Source organism: Vigna radiata, unplaced genomic scaffold (genome assembly GCF_000741045.1).
Source record: "Vigna radiata var. radiata cultivar VC1973A unplaced genomic scaffold, Vradiata_ver6 scaffold_275, whole genome shotgun sequence".
NCBI lineage: Eukaryota > Viridiplantae > Streptophyta > Magnoliopsida > Fabales > Fabaceae > Vigna > Vigna radiata.
Window position 1 is genome coordinate 225,968 of NW_014543809.1, and position 15,792 is coordinate 241,759.

A 15,792-nucleotide genomic window follows, 5' to 3' on the forward strand; every position below is an offset into this window, starting at 1 on the left:
CGGGTTAGCTGCAATGTGTAAGGCTGTTTTATTGTCACAATATAACAATGCCGGTTTAGGATGCAATATCCGTAAATCTTTTAACAATGATCGTAACCAAGTCAACTCACAACAAGCACCAACCAATGCTCTATATTCAGCTTCTACTGAGGATAGAGAAACCGTCTTCTGCCTCTTTGTTCGCCAAGAGATAAGGGAAGATCCCAAAAAAACACAATAACCTGTAGTTGATTTTCGGGATACTGGGCAACCTCCCCAATCTGAATCACAGAAAGCACGCAAAGATAAATCATTTTGTGAAGAGAAAAACAGACCTTGACCTGGGTTATTTTTTAAATATCGTAACACAGACATTGCAGCTTTCATATGAGGCTTGCATGGAGCGTGCATGAATCTGCTCAGTATGTGTACTGCATATGTGATATCTGGACGGGTAATTGTCAAATAAATTAAGCGACCAACAAATCGCCTATATATTGACAGGTCCTTTAATAATTCCCCTTCATCAGAAAGCTTTATATTTTGTTCCATGGGAAAATCCACAAGCTTAGCTCCAAGATACCCACCATTTTTAATAATTTCCAAAGCGTATTTCCTTTGTGATATGAAAATACCTTTCTTAGAATGAGAGACCTCAATACCCAGAAAAAATTTAAGATCACCCAAATCTTTTATCCGAAAACGATTGTGTAGAAATTGTTTAAGATTGGATATTGCAATTGGGTCATTACCAGTTATGAGAATATCATCAACATAGATCAACAAAGTTGTAAAAGACTTGCCTTTTGTACATGTAAACAATGAGTAATCTGCTTTTGATTGAATAAAACCAACACTTTGAATAGCTGTAGAGAATTTGGCAAACCATTGACGAGATGCTTATTTTAATCCATATAGGGACTTGTTGAGGCGACACACAAGATTCTCCCCCTGTCACTGAAAACCAGGAGGAAGGGACATATATATTTCTTCAGAAAGATCACCATGAAGAAAAGCATTAAGGACATCAAGCTGATGAAGAGACCAATGTTAAGCAGCAGCCAAAGCTAATAAACAACGTACAGTAACCATTTTAGCAATAGATGAAAAAGTGTCATGATAATCGATACCTTCTAGTTAGGTATATCCTTTTGCAACTAGACGCGCCTTATACCGTTCAAGAGAACCATCATATTTGCACTTGATTTTGTACACCCAACGACAACCAATAGCCTGCTTTCCAGGAGGAAGAGTGGTGATAGACCAAGTATTATTGGCCTCTAAAGCAGCCAACTCAGATTTCATTGCCTTTTGCCAATGAGTGTGAGAAACAACTTGATCATAACATGTAGGTTCAATATCATTAGTAATAACGGCAAGAAAAGAACGATGTTGAGGTGTGTAATGATCATAAGAGATAAAATTGCAGAGAGGATATCGTGTACCTTTATTCGGAAAAGATGATGGGGATGACAATGGGTCGGGAGACGTTACCTGATTGTAAATATAATCTCGCAAAGTTGTAGGAAGACCATGAGATCGTTGAGAACGACGTAAGGGAAACATCGGTGGGGAATTAATGGGAGGCACAATTATGTTTTCTGTAGGTGTTGGTTGAGTGTGTGGAGGATTATCTGGGATAACATTAGGTATGACAGGGTCTAGGGTGGTTGGAGGAGTGTCAATGGATTCATACGGAAAAATATCCTCATGGAAGACAACATCACGACTAGTGAAGACTTGGTGAGTTTCAAGATCATATAACTTATAAGCTTTTTGGCCAAGAAGGTAACCAAGAAAAACACATCTTTGGGCACGAAGAGCAAACTTATGAGAAACATGAACATTAGTAGCATAAGCAAGACATCCAAAAACTCTAATGTGTGAATAAGAAGGAATTTTACTATATAGGCGCTTAAATGGTGTCTTGCGTGAAAGAAGAGGTGTGGGCAACCGGTTAATTATATGGACGGCAGTGGAAACACATTCTGCTTAAAATCGTAAAGGGAGATGAGCTTGAAAACGAAGAGCTCGTGTTGACTCAAGGATATGTCTATGTTTGCGCTCGACAACCCCGTTTTGTTGTGGTGTGTAAGTGCAAGAATGTTGGTAAGTTGTACCTTGTTGTGTAAAAAAATCTCGCAGAGAAAAAACTTCCTTTCCATTGTCAACTCGAATATTGGCTATATTGGTATTAAATTGAGTTTTGACAAAAGAAAAAAAATCTATAAGATGTTGGGTTTCACTTTTATGGTGCATGAAAAAAACCCAAGTAAAGCGAGAAAAATCATCCACAATAGTCAAAAAATACCTAGCACCATAAAGAGAAGGAATTTTATATGGTCTCCAAATATCACAATGAAGTAATTGAAAAGGTTTAGTTGAAGAAATAAAACTAGTTGGAAAAGGAAATCGTGTCTGTTTTGCAAGAGTACAAACATCACAAGTTTTATTTGACTCTAAAGAGAGATTTAACAAAGTTTTAGCCATGAAGTCTATTATAGATGGAGATAGATGTCCTAGTCGTCGATGCCATAAGGTAGTAGAAGTGTTTGAAGGAGGAGATGACTTGGTGACATGGGCTGCTATGGATTGAATAGGAGTTTGTGACTTGTTTGATGTCATTGCAACCAAGTAATAGAGTCAGGCTCGTTGTTTACCCAAACCAATTGTCATACTCGTCATCAAATCCTGCAAAATACACCCAATAGGAAAAAAGGTTACTGAACAATTTAAATCTCGTGTGACTCGACTTACCGACATCAAATCTACTCTGCAAGATGGCACCCCAAGCACATTTTTTAAATAAACAATTGGGCTCAAAGGTAGAGTGCCAGTAGAGATAATTGGGGCCTGGTCACCATTTGGCATAACAACTGGTGGTAAAGAAGTGTTTTCTTTACTATTAACAAGCAAGGTTGGTTTAGAAATAATGTGATCGGTAGCCTTACTACCAATTATAAGTTTGGGTGGTGACAAACCTGAAGAAAAATTGGCGTTGTTGGCCTTAGGATTTGCTGATTGAGATGATTCATTACCCTGTATAATAGACAACATTTGTTGGAGTTGCAAGTCAGTTAATCCATGCATTGCAGACTGCATCTGTTGCATCATTGGAATTGTTGTGACAATATTAGCTGAAGATTGACTACTCTCATTGTGCTTAGAGTAAGCATTCTTGGTTGCTCCATGTTTTGGATGTTCAAGAGGATAACCATGTAACTTCCAGCATGTGTCTTTTGTATGATAATCTCTATCACAGTGAGAACAATGCAGCGGCTTTCGATTCGATGAATTAAGACGAGAAGAAGAGCCTTGTTTGCGTCGAACAACAAGGGCTATTGGTTCATTGTTTTGAATAGCCATGGCTGAAGCTTCTATTGTGTCACGTGCGGTGCTCAAATGTCGTTGTTTTTCTTCTTGAATGATGGAAGAATAAGCTTGTGTAACATCAGGCAATGGATTCATTAAAAGGAGTTGGCCACGAATAACACTATACGAGTCATTCAACCCCATGAGAAATTGCATCAATTTGTGCCTTTTGCTGTCAGCTCCACAAGTGCAGGTTGCATTACTATAGGAGCCTAACTCATCCCATAATTTTTTTAGCTTCGTGTAATAGGCTGTAACTGTCATTTGATCTTGAGCCAAGCAAGCAATGTCTCTCTCGATCTGAAAAATTCGTGGTGCGTGGCTTTGAGAGAAACGGTTTTGAAGATCTCTCCAAACTTCATGAGCAGTTTCATAGAAAATAACACTATCTACAATATCAAGTGCCAAAGAATTCAAGATCCAAGATAACACCATGTCATTGCATTTTTTCCATGTTGTATATTCTTCTGGTTTGGCCTCAACAGAAGGTGTGGTAAGAGTTCCACCAACAAAACCCAATTTGGATTTTGCATTCAAAGAAATGACCATGGCTCTACGCCAAGTCGAATAGTTGTCTTCATTTAGAGATTTGGAAACAAGAACCATTCTAGGATGGTCAGAATGATGGAGATAATAAGAACTATTGGAATTTGATTCATTTCCATAGTTAGCCATGACAATAAGGATAGAAAAAAAAATGAGTAGAGGATCGTTCCTGCTCCTGATACCAGGTAAAGAAAGAAAATAGGGAAAAAACTGTCTTGTTTATTTTGAATAAATTATGAAAGATATATACAAGAGAGTTAATAATGTAACATTATTACTGTAATTATTCTATAATAATGTAACGTTATTACTGTAATTATTCTATAATAATGTAACATTATCACTGTAATTATTCTATAATAATGTAACATTATTACTGTACTCTCAATAATATCAGGATATTTTTCTAACATGATGAGCAAAACCTTTTGCATATGATGGGAATGGGGTGGACTGTGAGTACCGTGTATGGCTAAGCTCGTAGCATATGCATAACAATTCCCTGTTTTGTTAGCCTAGGTTATACCTTGTTTTGTGTGTGAAATTGGTGCAATGTTAACTGTGGGTGACACGGCTCTGCAAGAGTTGATTGTAGAGTGACATGTAGTGTTTTGCATGGGGAAGTTAGGTAGCGTTGTGGAGTGGTGACAGCATTGAATGATAGATCTTTATGTGGTTATTTTTTTACAATCTCACATTCTCAATGCAAAATGATAAGTTTTTTTTTTTTTTTTTTTTTTGGTTTGGGCGCATGTAACAGGGACTTAATATGTTAACTTGTTAGTTTTAAATGTTTTTTAAAAAAAAAAGGGAAAAAGAAGAGGTTTTATGATTGGAGCGTGAGTAGAGAGGGGTCTATTTTGTTTACTGTAGGGATTTTATATAGGATTTTGGAATGAGAAAGGTTGCAGGTTTCACCTTATTTTTACGTGATTAAGGCTTGGGAGTGTGTGAAACTAGAACTCGGGAGTGTTGAGACTTTTATGTGTAAGTTTTAGAGACAATAAATGAAAAAAAAAAATAGAGAAAAAGAAGGTGAGGGGTCGTGAGAGTATTAGAAGAAAGTAAATTTAGAAGTGGAAAATTTGCAGTATTAGAAATTTTGGATACATGTTTGGAGAAGAGAAAAAAAATGTGTTGTACTTTAGAAAATGAAGGTTGGTAAATAATATATTATATTTTATATTACATTTAATTATTATTTCTTTATTATGATTCTTGTATATTATAAAATTAGTATATAATATATATATATATATATATATATATATATATATATAAAACCATATAGAAACTCAACAGGTTAAGTTTTATTTAATAGTATATTGTGATATAATATATGTATATTAAAACTATTAAGTTGGGCATTAAACTTTTAGTTAGAATATTTGTTGTTTTGTTAGCAATAACAGTTAAAAGTTGGTATGAAGTGGGGAAAATCAGAGAAGAGATTCTGGTTTCTTTTTGTTTGTTCTTCGTTTAATGGATGATTAAGTGATAATTACTTGGTTTGTGGAGCATGCTTTAATGTATATGGCCTTATCTTTAGAACTTTAACATGTATGTAGATTATAATCCAAAGTATAGGAGTTTAAAAGTAAAGAGGTATGATTTCAAGGTTGTATGTAGTATGTTTCAAAGTGTATCTCTTGGTGAGATTCTTAGTTGTTTAGAATGAAAGTAGGAGCTCAGTCTTGGGGGTCATCCTGAAACTCCAATGGTCCTTCTACTCACGTAAAGAGGATTGAACCATGTGGTGAGGAGTAACAGGAGGTCTTAGTCTTAGGGGCTCCCAGTATGCCTCAAGGCCCGGAACAAGCTAATCTCGTGAGTGTGGTGGGGTGGGGAACCCAAGTATCATAAGCCACCACGAGTACAAGACCCGCCATAGCTCGATTATCATTCTAAAGTCTGGACGAGTCAAGTCTAGAGTATAACATGCTAGGATCTGTGTTATAAATTGTCTTGCTTTTATCATGATTTACTTGAGTTGAATCTGGTATGTGTATGCTATTATAATTGCATGCTTTTTATATAATTAGCTCACCCTTACTTGCTTTGTCTTTGTGCTATGTTGGTGTGTGTTTTTTTTGCAATGATCATCCACTTAGATGTGAGCAGAGGAAGATGAGGTTCCTCTGGAGCAAGCTCTGGAGACGGACGATGTTGTTGCTTAGCCTTGATATAGGGTTTTAGCTGGCGTTATGTATTTTGAAAAACTTTCTAATATTTAGGTTTGAAAATGTAATCCTTAATATCTAGAACACCTGTTTAATTCCTAACTGTTCTCATATATTATAATTGTGAATACCGTTATATATATATATATATATATATATATATATATATATATATATATATATATATATATATATATATATATATATATTTTGTTATATTGGAATGTCACACTTTACATGAAAATTATATTAAATTTGAAATTGTGTTTATTAAATTTAAATATAAAATACTGAATAGGTAAAAAAAGAAATAAATAACATTTTAGTAATAGATTTTCATTATTTAGATATCAGTGATTAATTTTTATTATTTATATATTTGATCATTAAAATAGTTTCTGCGTATAAATGGTCACTTAAATTAGTTTATAATAATAGAGACCAGAATATTGGTTTATAATTTTATAACATTTAGTTACTCCAAAATTACTCATCAAATTTAGAAAATAGTGACGGAAAAAAATTATGTTTCTAATAATATGATAATCAAAAACTAAAAAAAAATATATGGTTTCTAATGTCATTCTTTCAATTGACCAAATTTTAGTCAATAGAGTAATAGTGACTAAAAAAGATATTCTAATTATATAGTCAAGTAATAACAATTTTTTTTTCATATAAATAAATATTTGTTATGATTTTTAATCAGTAAAAATAATCTAATCAAATTATAAGTTCGTAATAATAATAATACCTTTTTAGATATCAATAATTGCAGTTGAAGTTATAGAAATGAAGATTTTAGAGTAAATCAAATTAGAGTGTTTAGACAAAATAACTTAAATTTAAATATTGAAGTGTTTAGATTTACATCTTAGATGGGAGAAAGTAAAATATATTCACCTTAAATCTCTTAATACAAATAAAGTCACCGTTACATTACATTTCAAAATTATTATTAATTAATATATCAATATTTTAAAATTTCACATTAAATTTGAAAAGTTAAGTAAAACCTAAGTAAAAAACTTTTTCACTATAGATCAAATTTTCATACTTTAAAAATAATTCATGACATTAACAAATTTTATTGAAGTATTTAGTTTGATTTAGTAAATTACTTAAACGTGGTTAAGTTTAAAGTTAGATAAGAATATTAGTTGAATATAAATAATTTTGATTTGGATTATACATCTAAATAAATAAATATTTTGTATGGTCATTAATTATTACAAATATAGTCTCTAATTACATTATAATTTTTATTAAATAATAAAAATTATTTTAGATAAATAGTGTAAAAACCATTTTTACAACAATTATTTGTACCAGTTATCCATTAAGTATAAAAAGTAATACGATGACATAACTGTAAATAAGTTAACACTTTTTTTATTTGTTGTAGTTATAATTGATACAAAAATTGTAAATAAGATAACATTGACGTCGATGATTGTCTTTATTGGCACGAGTTCTTCTTCTTCTCATGAAAAGGCTTAACTGCTTGTGATTTCTCCTTCGCGCTTGTTGTCATGAGCCCGCTTGGGTCTCCTTTGCTTGCGACTAACTTCGTTGCCCATCGACAACAAACACTATCTGAGCAAGGAGGCGCACAACCATGAATAAAATATAGGGTCTGTTAAACTCGCTTTTAGTCGCATCAAAGTCAACAAACTCAATTTTCCCACTAATGTAGTAGAGGGATAACCAAGGATCAATCCAATGACTCAACTATGACTAAGTCTAAAGTGTATGGTTAGAATCTTGTATTATTTACTTACTAACTACTAACTAATTAACAAAGGGGAAAAGAAATAAAGAAATTAAAAAGAAAAGAATAAAGAAATCAAATGAAAAAAAAAATCTGTTTTAAAAGAAAAGAAGAAAAATAAAATGTAAGCTAATGTATCTAATCTATATTCACAGGAAAACAAAAATCAAAGAATCAGAGTAAGAAGTATTATCAACTAAAACTGAGATTAACAACTAAATGAAAAGCTTAAGAAAATATAGCAGAATCAAGGTCTATTACTATCAAAATAATTAAAAATCTCAAAACAGAATTGAATTCATGGGTGCAATGCACATTAGAGTGAATAAAAGAGTGCTTAGAGTTCTCAAGAAGACATCTTGTTAAGTGAATCCCAATCCAGGGTATTTAGGTTCATATTTCAGAACCTTGAAATGACTCTTTCCACTAATTTGTCCAACCAATGCACATTTTCACAAGAAGCAAAATACAAGACTGAAACTGAACTTAGTTTGATAATTATGAAGCTTAACATCTCTCAAGAAGACCTCTTGAAAATCTAGGCCTAATCCAGGGTCCTATTACATCCAAACAGATGTAATATTGTGGATGTTTTCCTTCAAAATTACCAAACACAGTTCAATAACAGCACACAATCACACATACTAGACACAAACAATAGAAATGATGAAACTTTATTATGCATTGGACTCTTCTCTGTCTCGAGAAGACATCTCAATAAAGAATGCTCATTGTGGAGTCATTTAATTCCAAAAAGGAAGCACATAATGCAGAGTTATAGAGTCCAATTCAATTTTCAATGAAACAACACAAGAAACACAAAAGCACGAAACATAACAAAATCATAAAACACTGAACAAGCAAAACATCAAGAACAAAATGTATTATTAATGAAAAACGAAAATTACAAAAATGTACCAAACAAAACTCGCAATCGAAGCCACCACAGGTTGTCACCACCGCGATGATTCGCTCCAAAAGGCAAGGAAAAAATGAAAACCCTAGTCTAAAACTAGAAAAAGAAAAATGGAAAGTGTCTGTTTGAGTGTATCCTACTGTCTACAAAAGCCCTTTTATAGGGTTACAGAAACTGGAACAAGGAAAAGAGAAATCTAGAAAAGAGAAACCTTCTTCACTTGGACGCTTCGCATTTTTTGATCGGACGACCCTCTTTATTTGTCCACGAGCTCATGTCTCATCCCTCTGATCATCATCAACCTCTTCATTCAACTTTGGTCACGTGCTTCTTCTTCGAGCAAGACGCGCTCCTTCTTTAGTTCTTTCTCGCTTTCGAACCAAGCCCTAACTCTTGGGAATTCTCCAAATGAAAGTGCGTGCAGAGAATGTTTGGCTCGAGCAGCTTTGCAAATGAAATGTATCATCCAGAGACCCCCTGCAGCTGCTGCCACACCAAAACGACACCGTTCCACTTAAGTTGCAGCCCACATCTATACGACCCAATTTTCGTTTCAATTAGCAGCTCATGTGCATCAGTGACCCCGTTTAGCTCTAAGTATTTTTCAATTAATCTCCATGACAGCAACTCAAAGCTTTTTATTTTAAATCCAATCAGCAGCAATAGTGTAGCAGCCAAATCAATCCTCAATTTTAAACAAATCAACCAGTGGCCCAGTTTACTCTGCACACAAATGTCTGAATTAAAGCCCAATGAATTTGCAGCATTGGCAACGACCCAACATTTCTTTTGTTGACCAAATCAACCCAGTTGACCAAGGCCCAAAACCCAAATCTGTAGAGAAAAAAAATCAATCAACAATTAAAGGAAAGAGCATTTCAGAAACTAAAGAAAAGAAGATCCTATCTAAACAAAAATAAAGAAAAGAATTCTAAAAAAAAAATACTAATTTCCTATTTATCACAAACACTAAAAAAAGTACTTCTAAAATCCTAATTTTAACTACAATTTTATAATTCTAAAGATTTAAAAGAAAAACCTAAATCTATCCTAATTCTAGACAATTAAAGACAAAAATATACTAACAAAGAGTTCTAGACACAAAGAAAGATGCAAAATTAGAGAGTTATCAGGGTCGCTGATACTTCAAGATCCATTTAGTTTGGTGTTGGTGTTGTCAAATCTATTTTGTGTGCTACCAGAATTGCTCTTCCTAGTTGGATCTACTAAGCTTATTGTTGCTAATACTTTTTCACGAAATTGGAATATTTGGCTTCAAGAGCATTAAATTTGATGGAGAGATATTGGTTTTGTATGTTTCTATTGTTTGGGCATGTCTGGTCTTCATTTCATGGGCTCAAATTTGAATATTGTAGTTTGTGTAGGAAGATCATTAACACAGGCACAAATGGATGAAGTCAACTGTAACACGCCAAATAATTTTTAGGGTATTATAAGTAGTAAAAAAAAAATTAAATTTAACATTTGATATCAATACTTAAAACTTCATTTCGATTTATCATGAGTACAACTTTAAACTTACACACCTTAAACAATACAGTCTTCACAATTTAACATAAGTACAAATTTAAACTTACAAATCTTAAACAACATACATAGTTTTCATATACAAATTTATTTTTTATCAAAAAGCCCCTGAAAGTTTTGCCAGTATGTCTCTCATCTCTATGCATGTCCAACTACATCTGCAACATCATTTGCTCACTATACCAACACGAGTTATATGATCATTGCACAAATAGATAAGAGTGATTTAACCATAACATACAATCATTGAACACACTCACCCTATATATCATTATTATTTATACACACAATTATTTCCATGTCATTAACTTACTTGATTATATCTTTTATTTCCCCTAACATACCGCCCCGTGACTCCTCCTAAAATCACCCTTCTTCTTTCCATTAACCTTACCAATATATTATGCTTACTCCCGAAGCCTTATGGTCAAGTTACTCTCTGCCTACTTCCAAAGGCCTTACAAGTATACTATGCTTACTCTCTGAAGCCTTATGGTTAGACTGCTCTCTGCTTGCTTCTAAAGACTTACGAGGACCCTGCTTCCATAAGCCTCCCGAGTTACTCTACTTATGCTTAAAGTCTTATGATGGAAACCAAATACACTACTACCAGATTTACAGTTACAGTAATAAAGACTTATACCTCATTTAATAGCTAACAATTTCTCTTATTCATTCATCATCACATAATCAACAAATCATATCACCTAGTGCTGTCAAAATGGGCCACCCGGCCTGACCCAGCCCGACCCACCATGGGTTAGTCACTTAGTGAGCCAACCCAACCCGACCATTTATTAGCGAGCCAAAAAAATTCGAACCCGACCTGACCCACCACGGGTAGGTGGTTAAAAGGGTTGATTCACTAGCTCACTTAATTACAATTTTTTTTAAATAAATTTTTTTTACAAACTTTCTATAATTGAAATCTAAACAAATTTCACTCCCAAATTTCACTTCCAATATGGGTGTTTGATTAATTTTGAAAATAGGGAACTTAAATAGTTTTTTCAAGCAAAAAAAATAATAAATATTTTTTATAAAATTAAAATTAAATTTTAATAAAATAAAATTAGGTAAGTAGGTTGGTGGGCCAACCCGACCCACCACGGGTTCAACTCAGATGAGTTGGGTTTAAATGAGCCGGGTTGAAATCTGACCTGCATAAAAGAAAATACAATATTTTCAAACCCAACCCGGCCCAAACCCATGGTTGGTCGGGTTGACCCGCGAGTTGTGACCCATTTTGACAGCTACAATATCACCTCATCCATCTAACTCAATCATATCCATTCATTAATCATGAATTGGTACTAATCCATTTTCATCCCTCAAGAAAATTTATAATAAATAGATCAATCATATCCATATACCTATTGACAAGATAAATATCATACTCTTCTTAAAATCTTTACTCATAATGAGTACAACCTCAACATAATTTTCCAAATCGAAGGTAATGGAGCAACAATCTAAATTACTATGACGTTACATAGAAGTCTGCTCTCAGTACATACCTCACATTGAAGATCTAAATAAGTAGATTAAATAATAATATATATAGAATCTATGGTAAATTTTTCAGTTTGATCTAACGATTAATAAAATGGAAATCTTAATTTTTGTTTTTGCATAGGTGGTCCAAAAACAAAATTTAGATAGTGTTGAGATCCTTAAGAAACACAACATAATTTCTCTAAATATAAACATCTAATAAAAAACCTGAACAATCATAGTGAGTTAATATGTCTTAGGGACTACATATCCAAATTTCAGGTTAATCTAACGTTATCTAGGTGGTAAATAATGTTTTACCGAAACAATTAAGAGTTAAAAATAAAGTAGTGATCAATTTACTCCAAAAAATACTATATTATTCCCTTTAAGTATAAATCTCAATTTGAAAATCCAAAGGTCAAGGTAAAAGATACGTGTTAGAAATTATATATAAAAATTTCAACTCAATCTAATGGTAGACTAAGTGGGAATCGAGGTTTTACTAAGATAACTCAGAAAATAAAAAGAAAAAAGGAAAACTTAATCAAAGATACTTAAACCCCACAATTGGACTAAGTATCTATCTCAACATCTTTATATCTCACATATTAAGAATAATAATCATAATTTATTTGAAATTCACATTGTTGATTATCTTTATATGAAAAATTATTTTTCATTTTTTTTGAAATAAGTTAAAAGCTTGTTAACTAGACTTCTAGGAAAGAAAGGTGTGTCTCAATGGACAACTTAAGAACCTTGTCTTTCCTTAGCCAAGCATTCTTCAACTAGTTTTCACAAATTTCGCATTATCATCATCTTAAGGCATTGATCCAAAAAAGAACATAGAATACTTAAAAGAAAGTTAACACTTACTTACAATATTAACATTTGCACATTCACATATTCAATACAAGACCACATACAATTTTATCACCCATGTTCACACAGAAAAGCAATAGTGTTGAGATTGTTGATAAGGGAAGCACTGGTTTAGCTAAACCTTATAATCTCACAGTGTTTCTGGTTTTTGATGATGGCAACACATTATTAATAACACATGTTACTAATATGTGTTACATGTTCAAAACTTTCTTGTGTATGAATTCTTGAAGAACATGTTTGTGTTGATTCTGTATATGTATGCATTTTCACTGTTTTCTACATGAGATATCTTCTGTGATTGCATAACATATGTTTCTAGAAAAGCAAACCACATGCACTTTGTTGAACTTATATCGTGTGGCAAAACTGCAAGTTTTAAGTCGACTTCATTATGAAGCAAGTCGATTAAAACTCGTGACTTTGCACAGATTTTCAAAAACAGTGTTGTGAGTAATTTTGCAATGAAATATTTTCAAAACTGCATTGAAGTGACATAGTCGACTATATGCACATGCAACTCGACTTAGTTAGTTATGTTTTGAATTTCTGTTAATGCTTGTGAACTATGATGACTATATTTTGATTCATTGACCAAGCATATATTACAAGTCAACTGAATTAATTGTGTAATCAATTTGGTTGGTCTAACTGGTACTAATTGTTTTAACTGTATGAATGAAGTCGACTGTATTATTAGTGAAGTCGACTGTATTAGTAGTGAAATCGACTACAGGAGCGTCTGTTTAATAGAAAACTATAAATAGACGTGATTCTGTATTACACAGTGACTTTGGTTATTTTAACATTTTCATTCTATTGTTTCAGATTTTGATCTCTGTGAAAAGCTCCAAGAACTTATCAAGAAGACCGTGACAATCGTTCTTTGATAGTTGCTTGAAGAGCAAGGTTGTCGTGATGAAAGAAAGATTTGATCATACTGCACATTGATGTGTACTGGAAACGTGATCATCTACTTCTCTCAATCTTGTGAAGATTGTGGCTGCCCTGTTGTGATTACAGGAAGAGGACATGCTATGTTCTGGGAAACTTTGAAGATTGTTCAAAGTTGACAAATGTAACCACCCTTCTCGGAGTGTCATAGAAAATTTTCCAAGTTATATGTTTACATTTAAAACCACAACATTTATTATTATTACACAATAAGAACGCCAGAGTTTTTAAGAGTTATTATTGGATCACAAACCGAATTTTAAAAGTAGTTTAAAATTACAAACCACAACTTTTCATAATTTAAAATACAAATTTAAAAATCCCAAAAAGTGTTTTCCAACGCATCCTCGCGCTAAATGTCTTCGGTTTTACCTGAAACATCATCTACTCCTGTATAACAACACGAGTTATACAATCATGGTAGACACACAAGTAGGGTGAGCTAACCGAATATAGAAAAACATAAGTTACATATAAACTTACTTACACACTTTCAACATTTAATAATATTATTATCGTAATAATAGGATCATACTACCTCTACGTGTAGCTTCGAAAACTACTCCTTTCTCATCTCTCACACTTAACAATTGGATTTATCTCGGTTTTTCTTCTTCACACACATCTAATAAATATATATCAAAACTAGTCCCTCATATGGACCACAGATAAGAGTCGTCCTCTGTACACTGCTTTGGACATATCCTCTGGTTCTTCAAGGACTTACGATTAAAAACATTGGTGAGTAACATCTATTCACCAAGTACAATACTCAGCACAAGTCAGAAACTCTTGGCGAGATTTTGTATCCTCTTAAAAGAAGAAAAGTAACACAACTCGAATCTACCTATCGCCTTACATAGACAAAAAGATATAATCTTTTTTTAACTATCGAAATAAATATAAACTCTCGATGTTATTTTATAAAAAAAAAATCACAACATATAATAATTTTCGTAAAGTCGAAAACGCGTCCAGGACAATGTGAAATCTGTCCACTCCAAGACAAAATGTTTCAACTTTTTAGAAATAAATAAATTGCTACCATTAACATAAAAATATTAATAAAACTCAACCATATTAAATTTGAATATTTTAACAAACTTATTTCACCTAATTATAATTTATTTGCAATAAAATAATTTAAACCCACTGTCCAGTATATTTGGAAGATGAACGATTCAAATAAAAATTGTAACTGTTGTATCAAAATTTAACTCTAACTGAGCAGCAGAATTATTTACTAGTATTGCTATGACTAGAACTTTAACAAAAACACTTTAGAGTGTTTATCTACTTCAAGCAATGTTTCTTAATCACGATAATGCATATTTGAAAGAATGACCTGCTAATAGTCTTTATTATTGAAGAATCAATATTTTTACCAATATAATGTTGGAATATCTTATAGCAGCAGAAAACATCAAAGATTTGCTACAAAGTATGGTGCAAGTGAAGAAATTTTTATTATAAACAATTGAAACTGTGAGAAATGCTCAGAGATGCATCCTCAACTTTTTAATCTTTATGAACAATACGGTATGGTCAAAGCACAAGTTTCCATATGAATTAAAAACCAAAAAGAAACTAGTGCAGTCCGTGAACTTTTAATTAAAATATCCATGCAGTTTATATTTAAAGGCATAAAGGTGTTATAAAGTCAAAGTAAAATATGAAGACAATTTGTTATAAAGTTTAAGAAATATGGCCGTCTGACGCATGCACATGGTCTTAAGAGTAACTAATATAAAAAATAGATTTTTAATTTTAGGTTAAAAGCTCTTTTTTGTCTCAATTTTAGTTCGGAAAATTCGTTTTGGTCCCTGAGTTGAATTTGTGTTCAATTTCGTTCCAAAGAACAAATTTAATGTTCAATTTGATCCTTTTCAGTAACTCTGTTAAAATTGTTAACGACAATGTGTCCAGCTCTGCAACTGCTAAGTGAGGTGTCATTTCTTTGCTGACTGGGAGTCCTTTTTAGTTGGAATTAGGATTTTTTAAAAAATTTAGAAGGGCAAAGTGGGAAAAAAAGAAAGACTTTCTTCTTCCTCTGAAACCCTAATTCTTCTACCATTACCCAAACCCCAACTGCCGACCACCGACCACCGTCCATCATCTTCTTCCTTGCATTGTCCTGCAGGTACCTG